This window comes from Camelus ferus, chromosome X, assembly GCF_009834535.1.
Source record: "Camelus ferus isolate YT-003-E chromosome X, BCGSAC_Cfer_1.0, whole genome shotgun sequence".
In the NCBI taxonomy this organism is placed as follows: Eukaryota; Metazoa; Chordata; class Mammalia; order Artiodactyla; family Camelidae; genus Camelus; species Camelus ferus.
This window is the reverse complement of record NC_045732.1, coordinates 18,843,593-18,870,013: the sequence shown is the minus strand read 5'-3', so window position 1 is coordinate 18,870,013 and position 26,421 is coordinate 18,843,593. Positions and strand designations below refer to the sequence as shown.

Sequence of the window (26,421 nt, the reverse complement as noted above, 5' to 3'; positions counted from 1 at the left end):
ATATTTCCCTGTACTGTATAGTATAATCTTGTTTATCTAAGTAGAACATTCTTGTATTTGTCATCCTACAAAAGTTGTATTTATGAACTGAACTTCCCATTCCTTTTAATGATTTGTTAAATCCCAGAGCAGTTTACTGCATCTCAGAAGCATGAGTAAACCCTAAAGGAGAATGGATTCGTTCACTTCATCATCTGAAGTATGGAGACCACTGCTCTCCAATATTTATTGGTACTTATCTCTTGAGGTAACCCTTCAAATCAATAGTTCTTTTCTATTTTTAATGTCCTTCTGCCATTAATCCATTCTTATGTCCATTTTTCTTGCTCACCAAAGATTTGTGCAGAGGCTTGAGTGTTTTTCTAGGGTTTTTTTTTTCCCTCCATAGGAGCAGATTGTATTTCATTTGGAGTGTGTTAAGTCACACTGGGATTTAAAGATTGGCAGTGTACCTTCATTTTAGACAAAAGAGAAGTAATTCTCAGGTCTGCTGTATGAAAAATAAAAGTTGGGTCTTATGTGTCTTTTTTTACTACTGTGGTAAAAAAAAAAAAAAGCATGTAACATTGTTTACCATCCTAACTATTATTTTTATTCTTGTTTTTTTATTGAAATGTAGTCAATTTGCAATGTCAATTTCAGATATACAGCAAAGCAATTTAGTTTTTTATATATATATATATATATATATATATATACACACACACATTTTTTTTCAGGTTTTTTTCCATTACAGCTCATTACAAGAAATTGAGTATAGTTCCCTATCCTGTACAGTAGGTCCTTGTTGTTTATCTATTTTATGTATCCCTTTTAACTATTTTTAAGTATACAGTTTAGTAGTGTTACGTATGTTCACATTGTAATGCAACCTTTTGCATCTTTGTGTACTTTTTTTTGGTGCATCTTAATCAGAGAAGCAAGTATCCTCTCACCCTGTGTAGACAGGACAATTTGTGGTCTCAGGCCTCAGACATGGTTGAATGGGGAATTTAGAATTAGGTCATGGGCCTGGAACAAACCAGGGAGGCATTAACTCCATCCAACCTACTGTGCAATGGAGGCAGATGAGATGTCCTCTCTCGTCACTGTGAGGTTAAAGGATGGGGTATTATCTTTACCACATTACTGCTTGAGTTTCAGAACACTCTGGGCAAGGGTCATGATGGTGACCTGTGCCCCTAATGTTTCTCCTGTGACACTCAGTCATCTTGCACCCTTTTGCTTTTAGACATCAGTAGATGGGTAAGACTCAACTGATGGTGACAAAGCCAGAATAGAGACATGTAATTTCAAAAGCTCAGATCGTTCAGTTAAACCACATTTTAATACCACCTGTCCAGAGAGACCCAATAAATGTATTTTTAGGCACTGATGTTCAGAAATCTGCATCTTAATAGGTTCCCATGTTAAACAGTGTCAGCTTGTGACTCTCCTAAAAAGTCATTTTCACTGCTAGAAAACTTACCAGCCAACATGCATGATCAAATGATAGATATGAAACCATATGAATTTTAGATCACAGCTGGTGACCTCAATTTAGCAATCGCTAAGTGATTTCTTAGTTTTCCAAAGACATTTCATTGTTACCAATTTTGTATTTTGAAAAAATTTTAACCTAACCAAAAAGTTGCTAGAATAGTACAATGAATTCCTGCTAGCCTGTACCTAGATCCACCAATTGCTAACATTCTGCTACATTTGTGTTTTCTCTCTCATTAGACATATATTTTGTTTATTGAGATGAAATTTACATAACATAAAATTAACCATTTTAAAGGGAACAATTCAGTGGCATTCAGTGTATTCACAATGTTGTGTCACCACCACCTCTATCTAGTTTCAAAACATTTTCCTTACCTCAAAATAAAACTCCGTGTACAGCAAACAGTCACTCCCCTTTACCTTCCCCTCAGCCCCTGGCAACCGCCGGTCTACTTTCTGTCTCTGTGGATTTGCCTATTTTGGATATTTCATATAAATGGAATCATACAATATGTGACATTTTTGAGTCTGGCTTTTTAGCAAAATGTGCTCAAGGTTCCTCCACAGTGCAGCATGTGTCTGGACTTTCATCACAGATACTTTCATCACAATACTCAGTTGTAAACTGAGCACAGGGGAGCATCCCATCACCTATGTTCTCCTGCTCCAACTTCACCCCACAAACAGGCTGGATAGGGTCTTGTAGTCTTGAAACTGAGCAGGACCCTGTGGGGCCTTCCTGGGGAAGACATCCCCTGCCCATGTCCCCTGCCTCTTGTTTGTAAAAAAGCTTTAGCTTCCTAGACGGTCCCTGAGTTTCAAAGTGCAAATTTAATCAGAGAGGTGAGAAGTACAGAAACAAACAAAAAATAACAGTCAAGCAAAACAAAATAATAATAGTTGAGCCATAAAACAAAGTCAAGGACCTTTAGTTCCTCCTTATGTGCTATAGATATTATCCTGAGCTATATCCTTAAGCTGTTTTGCAGATACAAAAACTCCCACCAGGAGGAAGAACTTAACTGCATGCTGATTGAAAGCACACAGACCCCAGACCGGTTGGAGCCAGAAGGTTGATGATGTTAAGTTCCAATACACCACTCACTTACCTTAACAACAACCAACCAGAAGAATGCCCACAAACTGATCACACACCCTACAACCCTCACCCCCAATGTTGACTTTAAGAACGCTTCCTAAAAGCCATCAGAGAGTTCGGGTCCTTTGAGCGTGGCTGCCTGTTCTCCTTGCTTAGCCCTGTAATGAATGCTGTACTTTCCTTCCCTACAACCTGATGTAAGTAGATTGCCTTGCTTGAGTCTGGCACGTGGACCCAAGTTTGGTTCAGTAACGGTCTTTTAAGACCAGTAGTTCCTTTTAAATCAAGCGCCTCTTTGGGGAAAGGGTGGGTGTTTTTTCAGTATATGTTCATCACATCCCATAAGCTTATGTAACAGTTTAAGTGGGCATCAAGAAGAAAATAACCAAAGTAACCACACTAAATAGCTATGTCGCTCTGGATATGCCACTTAATCTCTCTTGTCCTTAGTTTCTTCATCTATAGAACGGCCAGACTGGATCCAAGCCCTAAGAGTCGTTGTAATGAAAATTGCATGACTCTATTCTCTAGACAATCCAGCTTATCCATTCCTAAATCTATTATTCCAAAGAACTATTTTTCCTCTGTAGTATATTAGAGCAAAATTCATATTGATGAACCACTGGGTGTGTGACCCTAGAGGTTATAAACTATAGTTTGGATAAGTTTACAATTCAATTGGAGCTCATGACAACAGGGGGTACTCGGAACCAGAGGACAAACCTGGTTAAGAGAGATTTCAACACTGAGCCACACACATACCCTGTAGAGAAATTGGTAAAAATGCCAACAAGAAATATCAGTCTGCCCTCATTTTCATGTGTCATTGCCCTCTTTGATTTGACAAGTCATCTGTGGGTCAAATGGCTACAGAATGCTTTGGGAAAGCAAGTGGCATTTTAAAATTAAAGTTTAACTAGCTAGTACACCAGACAGAACATCTTCTCTTGAATTTAATTTTAGTGCTGGATTTATTTTTATTTGTCCCAGTATTTTGTTATAAAACTTTTCAAACACACAGCAAAATTGAAAAACTTTTGCAATGAACCCCTGTACACCTACCTCCCAGAGTCTACCATTAACATTTCACTGTACTTCTTTTATCACATATTTATCCATTCCTTTATCCATTCGTTGATCCATGTTACTTTTTGAAGGATTTCAAAGTAAATTACAGACATCAGTATGCATGTCATTAATTAGAATTCAGTATTTATTTATCGATTTTTTATGTAAAATATACATACAATGAAATATATAAATCTTAAAATATGTTTTCATTGAGTTTTGACAAATGCACACATTTGGGTAGTCCAAAATCCTATCAAGGTAGATAACATAGCATTTATTTTTTAATTTAATTTTTAATATAAATAGTGTTTTCAGAAATACAATAGCATGACTAGTCTTAAACTGAAAGACTGCAGTCACCTGCTCCTTCCTGCCAATCCCACTTTCTGCTTCTCAAAGGCAACTACTTTCAAATCTTTTACATGTTTCTTCTGGTAATTCTTTATATATCCCTGTGTAGAATGTTATTACTTCTATTTCTTATGTTCACAATTTTAGAATCATCCATCGATTAGCTACTATGGAAGAATAGGATTTAGTTATCTCAACCAATTCCCTAAACATACACTTTTTCTTCCCTCCATTCCCAATATATTTATAACAAAAATTTGGTTAAATTAATATTCTGTGTTTATATTATTTTAACAATTTAAATATTGTTCATAATAGACAGTAGATATGATCACATTCTATAGCCTATCTAATTTTGGTTTTTTCCAAGTTACTACTCACCTGTTTGTTTGCTTTTTGAATGTATCTCTCATCAATTCATCTCTAAATTCTCTAAGAAAACTTTAAAATTCCTTTCAGTGTGGTTTAACCCATTAAATAATGCATCAGTTCCATTTTCTCTTGGAGGTATCGCTCTAGTCTGTATTATTTGTTCCCTAGGTTCATAGCAGGGCTGCCCCCAGGACCCTCCTACACCTCCTCTAGACTGTGTTGGATTCCTTATTTCTGGATCCTACGTCTTCCTCATGGTTTCTGCCCTCCTTTTGATGAAACACGTCTTGTAGTAGTTTCTTGAACTGGTAAACTTTGAGAGGCAAACCTTTTGAGATCTTGCCTATCTAAAAGTATTTTTATTCTACTATCATATTCCAGTGATCATTTTTCTGACTATAGCATTCTAGATTGGGCATCAGTTTCCCTCAGAAATTTGGAGATAATGTTCTACTGTCTTCTAGCTTTCAGTATTGCTATCTGAGGTTATCTGCTTCTTAATACTTTATATACACTTTTGGAACATTCTGTACCCAAGTGTTCTGAAATTTTGTATTTATATGCCTTGGCATGCTCATTCAATCCAGAAACTCACATCCTTTATTCCTTAGGGGATGTTCTTTGATAATTCCCTCTGAGGGAATATTTTCTCTGTTCTCTCTTTCTAGAACTCTTATTAGTTGAATGTTTGACTTCTGATCTGAGCCTCCAATTTTATCTTTTTTTCATATAAAATATGCTTTAGTGAATATTGAATATGTCAAAAAATTATCTTTATAAAATGTTATAATTTATAAAGGATAACAATTTAATTATTGTTAATTAGGGTATGTGAGTGATATCACATTGTGGTTTTAATTTGCATTGCTTTATTGTTAATGAGGTAAGCAGTCTTTTCATGTTAATTGAAAATTTGTATTCTATTAAATACTTGATCAAGTCTTTTGCCCATTTTAAAAAATTAGTTCTTTGTCTTATTTCTTATCTACATCTAGGACATCTTCATATATTCTGAATACTAATCTTTTTTTTTTTCTGTTACTTATGTTACAAAATTTTCTTCCAGTTTGTGGCTTTTCCTTTCAGGTTTTTAAAAAGTATCTTTTATTGAACAGAAGATATTAATCTTTATGTTATTTTGATCTTATTTAAGAAATGTCTCTATTCTCAAGTCATACAAATATTTAGATATCATCCACATTATCTCCTAAGAGATTTTGGATATTGCCTTTTGCATTTAACTTCTTAATCCATTCAGAATTTATTTTAATTTTTTTCCATGTGGAAAACCATCTGGAACTGGTGTTTTCTCTGTGGAAAAATTTGACTGATGATTCAACTCATTTAATGGTTATGAGGCTACTCAGGTTTTCTATTTCTTCTTAAATCAGGTTTGGTAAATTATGTATTTCTAGAATTCTATCCTTTTCAACTACATTAAAAAATTTATATACCTAAAAAAAGGAAAAAAAGAGGACACTAATGAACTCATCTACAAAACAGAAACAGACTCGCAGACATAGTAAACAATCTTATGGTTCCTGGGGGGAAAGGGTGTGGGAAGGGATAAATTTGGGAGTTTGAGATTTGCAAATGTTAGCCACTATATATAAAAACAGATTAAAAAAACAAATTTCTTCCATATAGCACAGGGAACCATATTCAATATCCTGTAATAACCTTTAATGAAAAATAATATGAAAATGAATATATGTATGTATATGCATGACTGGGACATTGTGCTGTACACCAGAAATTGACACATTGTAACTGACTATACTTCAATTATAAATAAATTTTAAAAATTTTATTACCTTAAAGTAATGTATAATGTCCTTTTGTTACCTTTTAAAATTCCACAGCATCTGTGGTTACACTCCTGATATGGTTCATTCTTGCCATTTTTTCTTCCTTTTTGCTGTATGTTTGTCTGTTTTATTAGTTTTTTCAAAGAACTAAATTTTGTCAAAACTTCCTATTTTATGCCTTTAATTTAATTATTTTTACTGTTGTATTTATTATTTCTTCTTTTTACCTTCTTTGGGTATATTCTGTTCTTTTCTCATTACTTAAGTTGGATACGTATTTTACAAATGAGTTCTACTAAATACTCAAGGAAATAATAATGCTAATCACACACAAATGATTCTAGATTATAGAAAGAGAGGGGTTGTTTATCAACCCATTTTATGGAGTTAGCATAACCTTGATACTAAAATTTGACCAAGAGAATATGACAAAGGAAAATTATAGGCCTAGTTCTCTTACAAATATGTAGGTACAAAAATCTTTTTAAAAATCTAGCAATATATAAAAATGATAAAGACAAGTTTTCCTCAACAATACGGTTTCATTGATTAGAAAATCAATGAATACAATTCTCCATAAAACCAAAATAAATAAGAAGAAAAGGCATATGGTAATCACTAGAGTTGCAGAAAAGCATTTGTTAAGGACATTATCCACTAATTTTAAAAATTCTTAGCAAATAAGGAATGGAAGGAAATTTTCTTTACCTGATAGAGTACCAAAAATACACAGAAAATATCACAATTAATAGTAAAACATTGAAAATATTCCCCTTAAGATCAGGAGCAAAAAAAATGGCTGCTCTCACAGCATCTTTCCAACACTGTACTGCATAGCTTACCCAGTGCAGTGAAGAAAGACGGAGAAACAAAAGGTAGAAGAATTGAAAAGAAATAAACCAAAATTTATTATTCACAAATGATATTATGACCTCCAAAGAACCCCCCCAAAAATCTAGAATTAATAAGAGAATTTAGCAGTTTTTCTGTATATAAAACAATCAACCTACAAAGAGCAATTGCACTTATATACAACAGCAATCAAAAGAAAATTTAGAAGAAAACAATTGTAGTTTCTAAAGATATAACACACTGTAAAATAAACATGACAAGAGACGTGTCAGACCTTTAATGAGAAAGTAAAAATTCTGCATTGTAAAAAGCAAAGGAGGTCTAAATCATTGAGAAAAATACCATGTTTATTATGGAGAAGCAAATTCAATATTGTGAATTCAATATTGTTCAATATTGTATACATGTAAGTTGATGCAATTCCGATGAAAATTGCAAAAGGTGTCTTTCATGGAGCTTTTACAAACTGACTAAACTATTTGTTGATGATCAGAGAAACAAGAATAGCCCAGATAGTCCTAATAAAAAGAACTAAGCGGAGGAACTCATCTTACCATTTTCAAGAACTATTTGAAACATACAGTAATTAGGAGAGTGTGATATAATATACACCAATGGAAATGAATAGACAGCCCAGAAAACAGATCTCTGTTGGGGAAGAACCGCTTCAAGGACCTTTTTTGCCTGCTCAGTGCTGTCACACGAGCAAGAAATACATTTCCATTGTGTTTCAGCCATTTTATGATTTTGGACCTATTTTGTGAACAAGTTGGCGTATTTTGATACAACTTCTATTGCTTTAGTAGTCACCCTGTAAATCTTGATATTTGAAAATAACATCAATATTTAAATTAAGATGTTTGCCTTTCTGTTTAGAAATATAAGCACTTTAGAGTACTTTGACTTTAATAACCCTCCACCTGATTTACATGCCACTGTTATTGGAGATTATGGTTCAATTTTTTAACCTTATAAGACATTATTGCTTTTGTCCTCTATGATGTTTTAGATTACCCACATATTTATTACTGTATTTGCTCGTTTTTTAATTATATCTCCAGCCTTTCATCTGAGATCACTTTTTTCTATTCACAATACATTCTACACAAGTTATTTTATGGGGACCTCAGTTGGTGTCAGATTCTCAGTATTTGGAAATGTCTTTATTTTGCCTACAGTCTTTTTTCTAGGCAGCAGGGAAGAAATTCAATGTGTTAAAAGTTCACATTGAAATCAAATGCAACAAAATCAGGATACAGTTAGACCTTGATTAATATATCCTCGAGCAACAAAGATCCTGAAAGCAGAGTGAAGTGAAGTGAAGACTTGTCCAAGTGCTCTTTTGCCTCAACACAAGGTAGGCAGCAGTGGGGGAGGCGTGACATCACCCCTCAGATCCCTCCATGACAAGCCAGGAGCCTCACAGAGCAGAGAGCAAGGTTGCACTGTGCTGAATCAGGTGACCCAGTCATCCGGGAGTGGGGAGGGACTGTCCATGCCACGGGTTTGTGCTGACCCCATTTTGCTTCACCTGGTAGGGAAGGAATGGAGTTTCCTGCCAAGCTCTGGTGGAGCTTCAGCACTGCATGACCTCCGTTTCTCTAATTCACCTGCTTAGGGGCCAGACTCCTAGACACTGAGCCATGGCTGACAAGAGCTAGTGGTCGAAGTTTAGAGACCTGCAACGTTATTTTCATATCTCCTCGATGGGTTTCCTGACTTGCCATCTTATGCTACTGCTGCCACCTAGCTTTAACCAGATATGGATCCAAAGATGATGTTTACCGGCCTCAGAAAAAAAAAGCTCACAACAGTGAGAAGCAGTAAGGCCACAGAACAAGGCAGAAAGCCTCCATTTTCTAACCCCTTCAGTCTGACTCTCCTCCATTCTCAGGAATTATATATAGTCATTTCCATGCCAAGATCAGGGCACTTGGAGAGTTCTTAAAATCAAAGGGGAACAAAGTGAGGCTTACCCAGATTAATCCTATTCCAAAATAATTTCCTCAACCATCTAAAGCCTATGAGTTCTTAATGAAAGCTGTGAGCTTTGTTTTGGTTCACCAAAAGAGTGTTTTCCTAGTAGTGATAAACCCAAGTATCACCTGGGTAAAGTGTTAAAATTATAGATTCTGTCAGCTTTAGTTTACATTCTGAATTCTTACCTCTAGGGCAGTGCTATCCCATAGAAGTATTGTGTAAGCCACATGTGTGATTTTAAATTTTCTAGTTATCACATACTAGAAAAATGAAAAACAGGTGAAATTAATTTTAATAATGTATTTTATGTTATTTAAATAACATTTGATTTTAATAATATATTTTTAATATATTTAAAATAAACTTTATTTTACTTAAATATATTTTATTAATTTTAATAATATATTTTATTATGATTATTATTTTTTTAACATGCCAGCACTATTTTTTAATCTTTATTTTTTATTGAAGTATAGTTGATTTACAATGTTGTGTTAATGTCTGGTGTACAGCATAGTGATTCTTTTATACATATATACATACTCCTCTTTATATTCTTTTTCATTATAAGCCATTACAGAATATTGGATATGGTTCCCTGTACTATACAGTAGGATCTTGTTGTTTATCTATTTTATATATAGTAGTATCTACAAATCCCGAATGTATTTTATAATTTAGAATATAAAGAATATATTTTACTTATATATCCAGAATAGTACCATTTTAACATATGAGCAATAAAAAATCATTGACATGTTTTATATTCTTTTTTCATATAAAATTTTAAATTTCTTTGTGTGTTTTGTACTTATGGCACATCTTCATTTGGACTAGCCACATTTAAAGTGCTCAGTAAACAAATAGCTAGTGGTTACTGTTTTGGACAGTATAGTTCTAGGGGAAGGCCCTAGAAACCTGTATGTTTAAAAGCATCTCAGGTGATCCTTATCAAGTAAGTTTGGAAAATGCTGCTTCAAAAAATGGTGGACACTAAACAATGAGCTTTTGAGCCATCTATGGCCTCATAGATCCATGTGTAATGTTGGAGGGGAAGAAGCCTTAGAGGTCATTTGGGGCAATTTCCCCCTTTTACTGATGAGAGAACAGAAGTAATTGATTTCCCAAAGTCATTTGTTCTGCTGGAGTCGAAGCTAGAACTAGAATCCAAGTCTCCAGATGTTCCATTTTTATTCTTTCCAATGCAGTTATGGGTGTTCTTTAGACTGTCTGAATTATGTGGGGAAAGAACTGTCAAAGAGATATCTGGTGTACCCTACCTCAATCCACATTTGATTTTGAGGCAATGAAAACACCCCTTATTGAGTGTTTACTATGTGCCAGGCACTGGACTATGTGCTACTTACATGTTAAATTTAAACTCTCACAACAAATCTGTAAGTATTAAGCCCATTTTAAGGATGAGAAGAGTGGGGACAGGTTCACAAATGGTAAGTGGCGGGGTGGGGGTTGAACTAGGGTCCAGCTCCTAGGCCATGTCCTTCCCAGCCTGCAGTCCTCAAAGACAGGATGCCGTACCTATACGTGCAGTTGAGACAAGAGCTGGAGGTTCTAACACTGCACCAAGATGGAGTAATGATCTTCCACTGGCTTGGGACCCAGTCACTGCTGCCATGGTTCTTCCTGATGCTTGGGAGCATTTCTCCACCACAGCCCACCTTTTCTGAAGGTTGCCAATCCCCCTCAACCCCTTGCTGTGGACATGATCTGTGTCTCACAGCCATCATGGCAAGGATGGAAAAAGTCATCCTGCCCTTTGCCTCTACCCTACATCTCCATTCATAGCGCCAGTGTCTAAAGCTCTGGTGGTTGGATTTCCAGGTTCTCAGTTCAAATTGCAGCTGGGGAAGATTCCTCACACACACAAATTTGCCGTTCATTGAATTTGGAAAATACATCCACTGGAGGAACACGATGAGGTTGCCATGCCTCTGTATTTGGTTTGGCAAACATCTAGGAGACCTTTCAAGTATTTGGGGTTGGTATAATCTAGAACCTACTCATTAGTTTGGAATTGAGTGGGTATTTTCAGGAAAATGAAATTGGCCTGTTCTGATTCATATACACACACAGAACTCAGGAAAATGTGTGTCTAGAGGGGGTTGGTGAAAGTCTTAAAATTGGTATACTGAACTCAGAATAAGCAAGGTTATTCTTCCATTTCCTAGAAGGATGGGGAGCTTGGAGCAAATGCAATTTCTCCCCTTCACCCACACCGCAGTGTTTTTTAAATGGGTAAAATCAGGTTAAAATCTGCAACAAGCGATCATGGAAATTAGCCTTATAAGAGAAAGTCAAGAATAGTATGCAGAGGGATAGTATCAAAAGTGGGGACAAGCACAGGACTTTGCCTTTGGGACTGGGTAAATGCACTGACCACAGGGATCGTCTCATGGACAGACCAGCAGCAGCAGCAGCATTTCTTGGGAGCTTGTTAGGAATGCAAATTCTTGGGCCTCATCCCAGACCTACTGCATCAGACCCTCTGGGGTTGGAGTCTAGCAATCTTTGATTTGACCAGTCCTCCAGGTGATTCTAATACTGCTTTTGGACAGTAGTTCTCAGCTACTGGTATATTAGGCTTGTACCCTGGGGGCATTATGGGAAAAGTGCCCAGGCTCTGTCTCTGAGACATTCTGATATTTAATTGGTCTGGAGTAGGGCCTGGCCATGTGTACAATTTTAAAACTCCCCAGGTGATTCTAATGTGCAGCCAAGGATGAGAACCACTGCTTTAGGGAATGACGTCCTTAATCCTGGGCCCAGCTCCGCCCCGACCAGTGTGACCTTGGACACGACATATTAGCACCTAAGCTCTGGTACCTCTCAGAAGGCACTGGGAAACCAGTTGTCACTGATCTCTAGGGCATCGTCCAGTTCTAACAAGCTTGGGCACACTAGCTGGTGGTGACCCTGGTTTCCTCCTAAGTCCCTGCCTAGTGCTGGTTAACTGGGAAGTCATGCCACTTACGGGTGGAATCCAGAGCAACCACAGGCATCCAGAACTGAAAGCGCTGACTGGCAGCTGAAAAATAACATCCCCAAGGAGTTGATATGGTCTGTTCAGCTTGCAGAAATGACCATCTAGAAAGCTCCCAGCCTGTTATCATCTGAAATGATATATCAGTGGGAAAATTTTCTCTTTATTTCTGTAAAACTGTTGACAGGCCAAAGGTTTAAAAAATTTATTATTGCTGGAGAAGGTTTTGCCTTGCTACTCAAAGTGTGGTCCTTGGATGGGCAGTGTCAGCATTACCTGGAGCTTGCTAGAAATGCGGAGTCTCAGGCCTAGATCTACTGAACCAAATCTGCATTTTAACAAGATCTTCAGGTGATTTGTAGGTACATTAAAATTTAAGAAATGATACTTGGAGCATGTAGGAAACTTTTTAGTTTGTAGCTTGTTATAGACTGAACTATGTGCCCCCCCCCAATTCATGTGTTAATGTCTTAACCCCCAATACCTCAGAATGTGACTGCATTTGGAGACAGGGCCATTAAAGAGGTAATTAGGGTAACTGAGGTCCTGAGGGTGGGCCCTAATCCAAAATGACTGATATCCTTATAAGAAGAGAAAAAGACATGATGGGCGCTAATGCACCGAGAAGAGGCCATGTGCGAACACAGCAAGAAGGTGGCTGTCTACAGGCCAAGGAGAGAGGCCTCGGGAGAAGTCAAACCTGCCAGCTGCTTGATCTTGAACTTCTAGCCTCCGGCACGGTGAGAAATAAATTTCAGTTGTTTAAGCCATCAAGTCTAGTATTTTGTTATGGCAGTCCTAGTAAACTAACACAGGGCCTCTGCTAGAGCCTAAGCTTCATAAGATTTCGTTCACTGATGTATATCCCTAGTATCTGGCACATAATAGGCATTCGATGAATATTAATTGAATAAAAAATAAATGACAAATTCCCACTGACTTGGCATAATTAATCCAGGGACAAGTTCATAGACTACATCTTTGAGAGGGAAAGATTATAGGGTGTTCTGTTCATTTTTTTAAAGAAATAGTATAAAATTCAAGGTATAACCTTTTTCCAAATAAGGCCTTCCAGAAATCTGGGAAATTGCACAAAATCTCCAGTGCTTACCTTCCTTTCTCTATGCTGAACTCTGTAGCACGTTTTGCTCTGTGACCAGTATCTTTTTAATCTCAGAGAGAACTCAGCATTCTCAAATTTTTTTCCAGCTTCATTGAGGTATCACTGACCAAAAAAGGTTTTGTATATTTAAAGTACACAAAGTGATGGTTTTATATATGTATACATTGTGAAATGATTACCACAATCAAACTAATTAACACATCCATCACCTCACATGGTTACCATTTTATGTGTGCTGAATACACCTAAGGCCTACTTGCTTGTCAAATTTCAAGTATCCAATACAGTATTAACTATAGTTACAGTGCTATACACTAGATCTACAGAACTTACTCATCTCAAAACTGAAAATTTGTACACTTTGACCAACCTTTCCCATTTTCCCCACAACCCCCAAAGGCTTGGAAACCATCATTCTACTCTCTGCTTCTATAAGTTTGACTTTTTTAGATTCCACATATAAGTGAGAGTATACAGTATTTGTCTTTCTATATCTGGCTTATTTCATTTAGTATAATGTCCTTCAGTTCATCCACATTGTCACAAGTGGCAGGATTTCCTTCTTTTTTTTATAGCTGAACAATATTCCATCATATGTGTATAACACTTTTCTTTATCCATTTGTCCATCAACAGACACTTAGGTTGTTCCCATATCTTGGTTATTGTGAATAATGCCGCAGTGAACATGGGAGTAAAGATATCTCTTCAAGATACTGATTAAATTTCCTTTGGATATGTATGCAGCTATGAGGTTGCTAGATTATATGGTAGTTCTATTTTTAGTTTTTTGTGGAAACTTCATGTTTTCTTTAATGGCTGTACCAATTTACATTCCCGCCAACAGTGTACAAGGGACTTGTACCCTTTTGTCTATACCCTCACCAACACTTATCGCTTGTCTTTTTGATGATAGCAATCCTAGCAGGTGTGAGATGATATCTTACTGTGGTTTTGATTTGCATTTCCCTGATGATTCATGATGTTGAGCACCTTTTCGTGTACCTGAGGGCCATTTGTATGTCTTCTTTGGAAAAATGTCTATTCAGTTCCTTTGACCATTCTAAAATCAGATTATTTGGTTTTTATGCTATTGAGTTGTGTGAGTTCCTTATACATTTTGAATATTAACCCCTTATTAGATAAATGGTTTGCAAATATTTTCTCCCATTCCATAGGTTGCCTTTTCATTTTTTTAATTGTTTCCTTTGCTGTAGAGAAGCTTTTTAGTTTGATGTTTCATTTATTTATTTTTGCTTTTCTTGCTTGTGCTTTTGGTGTCATAACCTAAGAAATCATTGCCAAGACCAATGACAAGGAGCTTTCCTCTGTATTTACTTCAAGGAGTTTAAAAGTTTCAGGTCTTATATGTAAGTCTTTAATCCATTTTAAGTTAATTTTTGTTTATGTTGTAAGATAGGGGTACAGTTTTATTCTTTTGCATGTGAATGTTCAGTTTTCCCAATACTATTTATTGCAGAGACTACCCTCTCCCCATTGTGTATTCTTGGCACCCTTGTCAGAGATTAGTGATCACATATGCGTGGGTTTATTTCTAACAGTTTGGTGGAGACTTTACGGTGTTCTGTATATAAGATCATGTCATCTGCTAACAGAGACAGTTTAACTTCTTCCTTTCTGATATGGACATCTTTTATTTCTTTTCCTTTCTAAATTGCTCTGACTAGGACTTCCAGTACTATGTTAGAAGTAATGGAGTCGGAGGGCTGCTTCAACAATCACAATCAGACTGAGGTCAGCAGGCCTTCCTTTGAGGGCATGGACTGCTCCTCGACCTTGGCAGAGAGGGGCTAGAGGCTGCTTCAGGGTCCACAGCCAGGACCAAGACTGGTGGGCCTGTTACCCAAGGAATGGGCAGTATGGCTCTTCCCAGGTCCCTTAGTGGATAGTGCTGATGGCAGGACCAAGGCCAAATGGGACTGTGGCCAAGTCCACAGAGAGACGGGTCTGTTTCTGGGTCTGTAGCTGCCACCTGGGTGTGTGCCAAAATGGCCCTCTTCAGTCTCCGGCTCCACCAGGGTTTGGCGACCTCCTATCTAGATCCCAAAGTTGCCACAAAGGCATTTTTGTTGGTGGATGCTGCCAAATTACTGTTGCCATGGGGGTATAAGTAGGGGACCTCCTATTCTGCCATGTTGCTGACATTACCCCCTGTTTCTCAAAAATTTTTTACAACTATGGTTCATGTGCTCTCTTCCCAAATGTGGGCTTTATCCTGCAGGCAATTGGAAGCCATTGAAAGATTTTCAAACAACAATATGACATGAGCAGATGCTTATTTTAAATGGACCATCAGTGACTGTGCAGAGTGGAGATGTAGCTTTGCCAGTAGTCCAGGCAGAGGTGGAGGTGAGCTCTGGAAATGGGGCAGTGGGAGCTGAGATAGAAATGAAGAAAAGAAATAGCCAGGTGACAAAATCAACAGGGCTTGGGGACTGACTGAGGTAGGGGGAGAGAGATGGAGCTGTGGAGGCTGGTTCTCTGAGGGGATATGTGGTTAGAGATGACTCCACCTGGGACAGAGGAGGATAGAAGCGGAGCTCACTCTGACCGGTCAAGATGTGCTCAGGCTGAGTCATGGTGAGGAGAGGCTGGAGAGGCTATCCACCTGGACTAAAGCGTTTTCCATATTCTCTTTTAAAGAAAACAGCCAGTGTGGATCACACTTTCAAAGCACTTTATTTATTTTTTTTAAATTAAAGGGTCAAAATGAAAGATCTGGGCACCCAAAGGAACTAGTTTCAATTTTTCAGAAATTATGGGATGGGAGTTTCCTTGTTCCCTGAGAAATCCCTATGATATAAATATGCCTTCACATGAAGTGAATTACATTAGTCACACAGCTTGTCCATCAGTCGTTTTTAAGACTCTTGGGGACTTAGAAGTTGTGTATTTATTTTATGCATCTGAATCTCTACAAAACTGTTTTGGAGAAACTTTGGCCTTAGCTCAATTTTTCAATGACATGTTTGAGGTCAGAGGTGAATGTAATCATCTTCTTAGAACACAAGTGGATTTCCTAGAAAAAGAGCAGCAGGGAACACCATGAACAGAATTGCCTCATGCTCTTGGGACAATCTATTCACCACCCAGGTCACTTGAGAAAAGAAACCAAAATCCATGTCCAGAAAGTGAAGAGGGAGGGAAAGGCAGAGTTACCAGAGCCTCCAAGTGCTTTTGCTGGTTGAGTCCACTTCAACATTCACCACAAACCACTGTGAAAATGAAAATGGCGCTTACACACATCTATTTTTAATATTATGGGATGTAGAAAGTCTAGCTGAGTTTGTTAGCATCCTTCTCGGTGGTTTTTTATATTTAGTGACCTTCAGTGAGGTGTTTGAAAAGCCAGTCCACCTGTTAGACTTGCTACAGGCATAGAACCCCCACATCAAGACAACAGGATGTGTACTGAGTGCCAAGCATATGTAAACTCACCACTGGTGCTTTTCTTTTGTTAGGTGAGCTGAAATTGAACTAGATTTCAAAAAGTAAGATTCCATGTAATCGTCACCAGGGTGTATTGAGAACTTACAAAGTGCTAGGTGCTATTGTAAGTCCTTTACATTTGCAAAGTCATTTGCTCCCACACACAATCCCATTTCACAGATGATGGTGTGGAGGCACAGAGAGGGTCAGTCAGTTATCCAAAGCCGCAGCCAAGAGGCGGAAGAACTGAGATTCAGACACAGAATTCTGGAGCCTGCCCTTTTAACTCCTATAGTATGCAGCCTCTACCACAGAGCAGAGACCCCAAAAGAGGAGAACGGGGAGGGAGATAACTCAATGCATTTATATCAGGGTTCTGGCAGGCACTGGGTGGGCATGGCAGGGATACAGAGGTGAGCCAGACATATGCCTCCAGGAAGTCACTGGTTTGTAAGAAAGGGTGAGGCAAAGACACAAAGAACACCACCAAGGAGCAGAGCAAGAAAAGCGCCCTAAGAGGAGCACAGATGGATGTGAACGCGGGATCAAAGGAGGAAAGATTTCTTTTTTAATCAGTAAAAACTCCCTAGAGGAGACAGAGCTAGATAGTAATTCCTTCTGGCTGCAGTCAGTGCAGGTCAGAGGTAGGAAAGCAGCGAGGGGAGAGGTGGAAAGAGAGGCTGGGGCCTCGTTTTAGGGGGCTTAGCCCTCTCCCCGCGCTGCACTAGAAGCCAGCGCGCTGAGCTGAGCTCCGGAGGGCGAGTGTCCAGGTGGGAGAGTCAGCTGTGCCTGTCTCCTCGCCCTGAATCTTACCTCTCCCTCGCACTTTTGTCATGTTGATACCTGTTGCTTCCCCTTGCCCAGCCTCATCTCTGCCCCGACTCTTTTCCCCCTTTAAAACTCTGGCCAAGCATGAAGGAAAGCCTCTTTCTCAGCTTCTTTTGCCGAGTAGGGGCATGCTGTCACTTTCAAGAACTGTGTATGTCCCAATGCCAGGGTCTCCTGACTTTGACTTTCATCTGTAAACTAGGCATAATGAGCAATGATTGAATGGGTATTGTATAGGAAGAGCCTAGCCTAGTGTCTGGCACATAGTAGACACTCAATACATGGAAGCAGTTATTAAGATCATTTAGGCAGATAATTCTGAGCAGCGTAAGTATAGTTAGTAGGGGAAAGGGAAGCTAAAATAACACTTATTGAGCACATACTGTGTGCCACATACTGTTCTGAGTACTTCTTATTTATTAAATCAATTAAATCTCACAATAACCCTCTCAAGTAGGTACTATCATCCCATTATATAGGTGAGGAAAGTTGAAGCACAGAAAGATTAAGTAAATTTTTGAGGTCACACAGCTAGGAAGCTGTAGATGAAGTTTGAACACAGGCAATCTGGCTCCAGAGCTTTTACTCTTAATCTTATTTTTTTGTTGAGATGTCATTGATTACAGTTAACCCTTGAAGAGCATGAGTTTGAACTTCCCGGGTCCACTTCTATGCGGACTTTTTTCAATAAATACATGCTACAGTACTACACAATCTGCAGTTGGTCCAATCTGCAGATACAGAACCTCAGAGGGCTGACCGTAAAGTTGTAGGTGATTTTCAACTGCTTGGGGGGTCGGTGCCCCTAACCCCCGCATTGTTCAAGGGTCAACTGATTCGTTTCAGGCGTACAACCTAATCATTTGATATTTGTATATATTGCAAAATAATCACCAAATATGTGTAGTTAATATCCATCATCATAGTTAGGAAATTTTTTTCTTGTGATGAGGGCTTTTAAGATTTACTTTCTTAGCAACTTTCAGATACACAATATAGTATTATTAACTATATTCATCAAGCTGTGCAATACATCCCCATGACTTAATTATTTTATCACTGGACGTTTGTACCTTTTGACCTCCTTCACCCAGTTAGCCCCCCTCAGTCTCCCTCCCCCAGCGCTTGCTCTTAATTACCATGTGTACCACCTCTAAGCAGAGAAGTCTTTTAGAAGGGAACTTTCAGAAGGGAAGATGAGGAGTTCATGAGGCCAGAAGCAGACCTGGACTAATCTAGTGCCCAAGGGCATGCAATCAGTTGTATGTTCTAAGAAATTACATCATGTCTTGAGAAGTTATGAGATATTTGAGAAACTTGAAACATCTCATACAGTGGATGCAGAATCACTCCGATTTTGGACTGTCACTGTTAAACTATGAGAAGACAAGTGAACTTCCACTTGGTCTTTCTTCAATTCAGAGATTCTACTTCTTCAACTGTTATACCAATGTCATCCATGTCAGAAGTGCTCTCTGTGTCCAAGTCTTAAGTAAGTAAAAAATTAACAATAGGCACATCTGACTCCAATATGGAATGCCTGTCTGAAAGTCAATCACAACTCTCCACATCTTCCAAAGAATGACTCCCTCGCACACCCTCCAACACTATCACTCACCAACAACTCTTCTGTCTTCCTTTGGTGAGTTCGATAAACCTTTCTTATACTACCAATTCAAATTTATTTGCTTTAAAATTGTTTATTACATACAGAAACATGGCTTCACTGTTCAAATGATCTATTTTTCTATCTGCAAAAATAGTTTCAGTATCTGGGGTTGGGATAGAATATACCTTGATTTTTTCCACTAATATTAATGGAAACTTTTTTTTAAATTTAATAACTTCACTTAGCAGCAGGGCTTTTAGGATAAAACACAGAATGGGTTGTTTTGGTCATGTAGTAGGAATTTGATATGTGTTTGATGAATGAATGGGTGCATGCATCAGGGAAAGTCACAGGAGGAAGGAGTTTCAAGACGGAGAAAGAGAGACGGTGCTGCTCCCTATGGCAGGAACATGTAAATGGTATATTCTTTTATTTCTACTCTCTTATTTCAGTCTCTTAGTAGCTATTTGGGAGGTTTTTTCCTCATTTGGTCCTTTGAAATCTAAGATTATTAGATCTAGAGATCAATAATCTTTGATTTTTATAAGTAGTCTCCTTTTGAAATGGTAAAGGTCTACTATGTCCATCTCCAAGTTCTACTAAGCTACCCTCCCTCATGAACCAGGCCAGTCCTCAAGACTAGGGATTATGTGATTAAAGGCCTGTGTTACATTGTGGACATTGCCTGAGAAAGGTAAAAAATGAATCCATTGGAAGACATTAAAGTATTGGCATTAGTTAGTGCCCTGAGAGGTGAGTTCTCCTCTGCTATATTGTCCAGAGGTTGAAACTTGGCCCTGAGAAGTGTATATTTGAAAAGAGGCCCCTGAAAAGACCAAAAAGGTCTTGTGTAGGTGCTAGATTCCTGAACCTGGGAATGGGTTGATGGGAAGAGCTATAGACTGAATGTTTGTGTCCCCCCAAAATTCATATGTCGAAATTCTAACTCCCACTGTGATGGTATCAGGAGATAGTGCCTTTGGGAAGTGATTAGGTCGTGACAGTCAAGTCTTCACAAATGGGATTAGTGGCCTTATAAGAGACATGAGAGGACCTCTTTCCTCTCTGCTCTCCACCATGTGAGGACACAGCAAGAAGGCAACCATCTGTAAAGCAGGAAGAAGACTCTCACCACAACCCAACCATGCTGGCACCCTAATCTCGGACCTCTCAGCCTCTAGAACTGTGATGATAAATTTCTGTTATAAGCCACCCAGTCTATGGTACTATGTTATAGCAGCCCAAACTAAGACAGGACGCTATCTAAATAAAAGACAAACACTCTAAAGATAAACAATCAACTTCATTAGTTTCAGTGGAGTTGGCTCTACTTGTTGCATTTAATATTACTTAGAATGTGTTATCCATTGGCTAAAGATCAGACACATGGTCATAGAGATTTTTTCATTCCAGTGGAATTTGTTAGAGTGAGCTTTGAATTCTTTTTCAAAAAACCAAGCAGTGCCCATGCAAATTAGAAGTCCAGTCTTGGACATTGCCTATGGTGGACACTCTTGGCTGCCTACCAAATGGCTCTGTTACCTCCTTTCTCCATACCAAATAGAACTCTGATTTTGTTTAAGCTATGTGTTTCAAGGGAGGTCAGGGCACTTCTAGCCCCACAGGATGAATCTTGAGTAGTCAAAGGCAATCACTGGTAATTGGTTTGAGAACAAATTTGTGACACAATTCTGCTCAGTTGGATATAAAGGAAAGTCTTCTGGGAAAGGGTTTTCTTCACTCAAAGAGATACATAGGGAGACACTGGTCTTTCTGCCTCTGTCCATGGCTGGGTTAGTAGGTGATAGTAGGCCCTGCTGCAGCTTTTTTACAGCCATGAGGAGACTAACTTGTGGACCAATATGCTGAGGATGGCAGAGAGGAAAGAGAAAAAACCTGGGTTCTTGATGACAGAATTAAATTTCGGAATGAACCAACCCTAGAACTTCCTTCCTACAGACTTGTTGCACAAGGTAATAAAGGTTTTTACTGTTTAAGCCCCTGCTACTCAGGATGTGGTAAGATTACCAGTAGCATCAGTATGCCTGGGAGCCCCTGGTGATTCCTAGCCACATTAAAATTTGAGAAGGGCTGGTTTAAGCTGTTTCTAATTAAATTTCCTGGTACTGGCAGGTAGAAAGCAAACTGATACGCTATCTTACAAGCCAATAGCAAAGATCTTGTTTTCATACCACCAAGAAGAGGATGCAAGGTAAAGATGAAAGTGTTTCTATCTATGCAAGTCTTTGAAACCTATTAGAAAAGTTCCCTGGCTCTTTAAACTGCTTTATTTCTAATATTGAGAGGAAACAACTTATCACGTAGTGAATGCACTTTTTTGGCTTCCAAAGGCAGTGAAAACTGTTCTTAAAGTCACTAAAAATGCAGGCTGTACAAACACCTCTTGAGTTTACATCTCCAGGTAAGTGAAGACTAAAAGGAGCAAGAAATGGAAAGAAAACAAGGCATCGAAAGAAAAATACCATATGATATTACTTACATGTGGAATCTAAAGTAAATGACACAAATGAAGTTATTTACAAAATAGAAACAGACTCACAGACATAAAACAAACTTATGGTTACCAGGAGGGAAAGGGAGTGGGAAGGGATAAATTGGGAGTCCGGGATTTGCAGATACACACTAACAACTATATATAAACTAGATCAACAACAAGGTCCTACTGTACAGCACAGGGAACTATATTCAGTATCTTGTAATAGCCAATAATGAAAAGGAATATATATATATGTGTGTGTATAATTGAATCACTGTGCTGTACACCAGAAACTAACATTGCAAATCGACTATACTTCAATTAAAAATAAATACATAAATAAAATGGGAAAAAAAGAAGTTCTAAATCACTTACTTGGTTTAGATCAATAAGACATCTCAGATTTCCTCAGAAATGTAGTTACTCAAAAGTAACTGCAGTGCCCATCCAGATTGCAAACATGTTAATAGTACAAAATGAAATAATTCTGAGTTGTAAGAGAAAACAAGCTATTCTCACAGCATTGTTATTCCTGAAAAGACTACTCAGATTTCTTGAGGTTGCCCAAATCAGGTGATTTCATAAGTCATTCTGTGTTTACCCTGAGTTTAAGCAAATGTTAACAATAAAAGAGGCCACTTAGTATGATTACTTAATGGTCCATCAGTAGACTTTTAATTTCAACAAACAAATTCTGCAGCTTTTTTTTTAAGGAATCTTCTCTGCTCTGTTTTGATTGTCTTTCAACAACAAGCTATTGGGAAATCATTTAAGTCAGTGGTTAGTATGAAAACATTGTTATTAAGATTATTTCATAGCCTGCGTTCTTGAAATCCCATTCATTACATTTGAGAAAGAAACAGCTGAGCAAAAATTATTTTGAGGATTTAAAGGTTAAACCAATGTAACATTTGGTGATAGTCTTTAAAAAATTAAGGCCTCGGGTTCACAAATTTCATTGGCATTTCACATTAGAAAAATCACCGTTTACACTATGGAATCACTGGGAGAAAAAAATGGAGATACACTATTCTACAGTGTTCATAAAAGCTGTCACGTGACATGATACAAACCCAAAAGAGATTCCAGAAGAGATTCCAAAAGAATAAGCAAGCCACTTCAAAACTTTGCTTCAGTCAGTTATTATCTATGGGAAATGATAGCCAAAGCTAATCAGAAATACCCCTGAACAAGATATTTTCACATTTCCCACTGAAGAACTGACAGAGACAACTTTTTCCCAATAATTCACTTGGAATTTCGTGGCTCTATTTGTACCTCGGCTCCACAATCCTTTCCCCTTGGGCTGCCTGCTTTACTTTCCTCTTTACCATCTCCAGGGATGGAAATGTACCAGAGAAAGAAAGGGAAAAAAGTTGAGACACATCTTTGGCTTCAAGGGTTCACTGAGAGACTTGCCTCAAGAGGAGGTGGCAAGAGATGAATGGTGTTTGTGTGCTGCACGTGGAGCTCACATATCTGTGTCCTCCTGGACTCTGTTCTCACGGGAACCTGGCTCTATTTCTTCTATCAGTTGCATCTGTGATCCTTAGTATTCAGACAAAGATGAGGCTGAAGAGTTTCATGCGGAATGATCAAATACTGGTATCTACTGTATATCTGCCATGAGAATCTCTAGCCTGTGGGGGATGTGAGGATACAGGTACACAGGACTTGTTCCCTACCCTCAAAAGACACTTACAGTCTAGCTCAGGAATAAAAACTAAGTCACAGTGAAGTTTTTGCTTTTTCTTCTTTTCCCTCAAACTTTTATAGCTTGGAAAAAGCTTTTGGATCATTGAGTTTAGCTGCCCCCTTCCACAGATAAACTCTTTGGGCCTCAGTTTTATGAAGAGACTTATGGAAGGTCTCATAGATGCTGAATAATGGCAAGAGAACGCTGGGCTTTTCGGTTCTCAGAGCAGTGCTCCCTTTTTGTCCCTCAGTGCCTCTCGGTGAATAATCTCCTTGGAATCCTTTGTTCACACAGCTTCCGGGATGCCAAGCTCTCTTGCCTTTCCTCCTACTTCACTGAAGGGTTTTTCTTGGTCATCCCTGCTGCATGCTTTTCAACTGCCCAAACTGTAAACATTGGAGGGCCCCAGGTCTCTCTTCTCACAGCACTTCTCCATTTCCCCTCCCTCCCTTCCCTGGTGATCTCATCCAATTTATAGCTTAAAATATTATCTGTGTGCGGATGCATCGCCCCGTTCATTCTAGATTTACATATCCATCTGTGCCTACCTGGCATCTCTATTTGGATGTCTAAGAGGCATCCTTAAACTAAATATATCCCCAAACTAACCCTTTCTCTTCTCCCTCAAACCTGATCTTCAGAGAATCTTTCCTAATTCAATAAATGGCAACTCTCTTCTAAGTTTTCAGGTCAGAAACGTGGGCATCACCCTTGACTCTTCTATTTCTCTTACACCCCATGTCTTCTACATCAGCAGCTTCTATTGGCTCTACTTTTGTAATAGAAAAGGACAAATCTGACTCCATATTAAATCTGTTCCTTTGACTTTAACCCTGTGCTCTGTTTTCTAGGCTTACTCTTGCTGGTTCTGTACCTTTTGTAAAAGAATGTTGCCTACAGCCTGAAATATAGAGGAGAGCCTATTCTCAAGGCTCTGACCTTTAAGGATATTAAGGATATTTTCCATTCTTATAAAGATAAGAAGTTGCAGAATAGAAAAAAAGTTTGTTTTGTTGGAGATTTACAGGGACACCATGATATGAACCACATGGACAGCTGCAAGAACAAAAGATTCCAAGAACAAAGAATTCCTACACCAAGAAGTTTGCAACAACAAGCATACCCCCTCTCCTTTTTAGTATAAAAGGAGCCTGAATTCTGACTTGGGGAAGATGGTTCTCCAGGTCATTAGTCTGCCATCTTCTTGGTCTGCTGGCTTCCCAAATAAAGTCATTATTCCTTGCCTCACCATCTGGTCTCCTGATTTATTGGCCTGTCAGGCAGTGAGCAGAATGAGTTTGGACTTGGTAACACCTTCAACATACAACCGAGATCTGACAACTTCTCAGCACCGCCATTGCTACCATCCCAAACCATGTCACCATCAATTGTCAACCAGATTATTGCAATAACTTTGTAACTGGTCTCATACTTCCGCCCTTCATCTCCTAGAGCATCTCCTTAACATAGGAGCTGGAAGGATCCTGTTAAAACAGAAGCCAGATCATATTCCTATGTGGCTCAAAGCCCTCCAGTGGCTCCCCTTCCCACTTAGATTAAAAGGCAAAGTCCTCATAAGGGCCCTCCAAAGGCCATCTGTGACCTACTTCCTTGCCCTCCTCCCTTCACCGCCTCTTTGACTCCATCTCTTGCTCTGCTCTGCTCTAGCATGCTGACTTCCTTTTGTTCCTCAGTTATACCAGGCATAGCCTCACCTCAGGGCTTTTGCACTTGCCATGTTTTCTGCCTGAATATCCTCCCCCAGATAATCTATACTGCTTGATTCTCTCAGCTCTTTTACACCTTTCTCACATGTCAGCTCAGTGAGTCCTTGTTCACTTTCCATATATATAAAACTCCTCCCCCATGTCTGTATTCTCTATTCTCATCACTCTTTGATTTTTCTCCATTGCATTTATCCCATCTGACATACCATGTCTTATATATTTGTTCATTATGTTAGTTACGGTATTGCCAAATGGCTATAAACAAGAAACTCCAAAATACCATGGCTTGAAGAATAGAGAAGTGAACAGTCTAGACCGGTGGAGTATCTCTGCTCCAGACATTCAGAGATTTGGGGTCCTTCCATTGTGTTGCTCTGCCACCTCCTAGGGCACTATTCTCATCCACATGATTGAAGCTGGGTTACTACCTGGGCCAGGTTCCAACTGGCAGAAAAGGGGGACAAGAACGTGAAGGAGGCCCAACCAGTCTGAAAGCCCAGTCTAGGAAGTTGTGTAAGTCACTGCCACTCTCACTTCATCAGTGAAAACTTAGTGTCATGACCATACCTACCTCTAAGGGAAACTGGGAAATGTAGGTTAGCATCCCATTTTCCAAGGAAGAGGTGGAAAATAGATTTTTGGTGGACAACCATTAACATTTGTTATCTGTATCCTTTCTCCCCATTAGAATAGGAGCTTCATGAAGGTAGGGATTTTTGTTACTCTTATTCACTTCTGTATTCTGAACACCCAGAATAGCTCCTGGCACATGAAAAAAGATCAATTAATATTTGTTGAATAAATGCAGGAGTTGTGGCTGTGAAGGCTTTCCTCCTGGAGTTTACCACAGCAAACATATCTCCCCCAGGATAGCCTGCCATTGACTTTTTTGACTTTATCACATGAGAGCTCAGTAGAATACTTCATTCAGGGAAATGGGGTCTAAGATTTCTCTTGCTGCATCTCACTAGTGAAACAGTTGAAAATATACATTCACTAGTATTATACAGCAGCAGCCCCACAAAGGGTCCCCCTGTCTATTGAAAGATGATCTTGGCCAAAGAAAGAGGAGTATTCTCCCTGGTTCAGTAGACGGCCCTAGAACAGTGATTAGAAATACAGCTGTATTAGAAATACAGCTCCCTGCCCCTAACTATGGGGGGTGATTGTGTTGCTAATTAGCCAAAATTAAAAGGACCCAAAGAGCCTGAAGAGTAGCCGGAGAAAGTCTCTGATGGTCTGTGAACTCAAGCTCCTGTCTCCCACACCCGCTCCCTTCCCCCGGGCAGACAAAACTCTTCCTCAATTCACTCCCTTTCCCAGACAAAGCATAGGTACACAACAGTTGTCCTTCAGATTTCAAAATATAGCTTTTAAAAACTTACTGAGTAACCCAAAGTTCCATGCAACAACCTTATAGGGTCAGTCGTATTTTACCAAAAGTTTCCTAGTGCAAACAGATGCCTGTGATGT

General features: G+C 38.7%; 1 long non-coding RNA gene across 1 annotated transcript; it reads left to right on the top strand.

The window, feature by feature from the left end:
- Positions 1 to 220: 220 nt before the first annotated feature.
- On the top strand, positions 221 to 20,013 carry LOC116662100. Its single transcript, XR_004318085.1, has 3 exons — positions 221 to 231; positions 1,526 to 1,528; positions 19,924 to 20,013. It is a non-coding gene; the product is annotated as an uncharacterized LOC116662100 (long non-coding RNA).
- The last annotated feature ends 6,408 nt before the right edge of the window (positions 20,014 to 26,421 follow it).